Consider the following 1,478-nt stretch of genomic DNA (forward strand, 5'->3'; position numbering starts at 1 on the left):
AGGACTCCCTCGAGTTCGTCGGCCCATCTGCCTTTTTTTGCCTCTAAGCGTTTCTTCAGTCCGTCGAGAATGGTCTTGTTGATTATTTCAGCCTGTCCGTTGCATTGCGGATATCTGGGAGTTGACTTGTTGAGTCGTATCTTCCATTTTTCGCAGAATGCCTTGAATTGGGTGGAGATGAACTGAGACCCGTTATCGGTTACGATCTCGTAAGGAACTCCATGCCTACAGATGATGTTTTTCCATACGAAATTCTCGACTTGGACATCTTTTATACTTGCGTACGAGTCCGCCTCTACCCATTTTGAGAAAAAATCGGTAAGGACTAGGAGGAAATGTTTTTGCTTTGAATTATGCAGAGGTCCGACAATATCCATGGCCCAGCGCATAAAGGGGTAGGGCGATGTGATGGAGGAAAGAACTTTTGCCGGTTGTCGGATGGTTGGTGCAAGCCTTTGGCATTTTTTGCATTTTCGTGCGAATTTCTTGCAATCTCCGATCATTGTTGGCCAATAGTATCCATGGCGTTTGATTTTCACGGCTAGTGATCTTCCGCCAGAATGGTTGCCGCAGGAGCCGGAATGTATTTCCTCCATTACTTTTCTCGCCTTTTCTCCTTCCAGGCACGTCATGAGTGGTCTGGAGAATCTCCATTTGTAGATTTCGCCGTCCACTGTTACGTAGCGTGCGGCCTGTGTTCGGACCTTGCGAGCTGCCCATTTTTTGGCGGGCAGTTGCCCGTCGACAATGTAGTCTAGAATCGTCTGAAGCCATGGGTTATCACAGCCGTAATCAGATTGCTCCGATGGTGGTGGTATCGTAATTTCTTCTTCCTCGTCGTCTTGACCCTCTATGAGATTCACGACGATTGGTGGTCCGATGCTCGGATGTTCGATGAACTCGACCGGAATTACCCTTTTGAGTCCTGGATCGGAACTTGATGCTAGGGCCGCGAGGGCGTCCGCCTGGACATTCTCGGAACGGGGGATCCGCGTAAGGGCAAAACAGTCGAAGTCTTGACCTAGACCTTGGACCAGTTTGAGATACGCGTCCATCCTTTCGTCTCTGGCTTCATACTCTCCGCTGAATTGACTGGCCACTAACTGGGAGTCGCAGTAAGCGTGGAGATTACGTATTTTTAGGCCGTGAGCCAAACGTAGTCCTGCAATTAATGCTTCGTATTCGGCCTCGTTGTTCGAGGCATGGAATTCCAGCCTGAACGATTGTTCCAAGATCTCGCTCGTTGGAGATGTGAGACGGATTCCGATACCCGATCCTTGCTTGGATGAGGATCCCTCGACGTGGAGGAGCCCAGTGGAATTTGGTTCCTCATTGGTTATTGTTCCCGTTGAGAGTTCGACCAAGAAGTCTGCGAGCACTTGTGATTTTGCGCTCGTCCTCGGTCGGTATTCGATGTCATACTCACTCAACTCGACCGCCCACTTAGCCAGTCGGCCTGATTGACTTGGGCTATGCAA

The sequence above is a fragment of the Brassica rapa genome, unplaced genomic scaffold (assembly GCF_000309985.2).
Source record: "Brassica rapa cultivar Chiifu-401-42 unplaced genomic scaffold, CAAS_Brap_v3.01 Scaffold0908, whole genome shotgun sequence".
Classification (NCBI taxonomy): domain Eukaryota; kingdom Viridiplantae; phylum Streptophyta; class Magnoliopsida; order Brassicales; family Brassicaceae; genus Brassica; species Brassica rapa.